Below are 295 nucleotides of genomic sequence, written 5' to 3' on the forward strand. Positions count from 1 at the left end.
CACCAGAGGATGATAAACCAGACACAAAGAAGCCCACTATCACATATTAACTTAATTTGGTGATAAAAGTATACTATGGAAGCTTTTAGCTGTCCCATAAAATCCAAATGCAGGTTGTTTAAAGACAAGACAATGATAGCTTTGTTTGCTTGTCTTTTAAGTGGGAAAGAGTAGTTACTGCATTAGATTTTTGTTGTTAAATTCTGACTGTTGGCGACAAACTCACCATCCATCTATGCTGTCGCCATCTTTACAAAAACCTGTATGTGACGAGACTGTCACATATTTCCTAAGC

The sequence above is a fragment of the Chaetura pelagica genome, unplaced genomic scaffold (assembly GCF_000747805.2).
Source record: "Chaetura pelagica isolate M959 unplaced genomic scaffold, ChaPel_1.0 scaffold226, whole genome shotgun sequence".
NCBI classification, from domain to species: Eukaryota; Metazoa; Chordata; class Aves; order Apodiformes; family Apodidae; genus Chaetura; species Chaetura pelagica.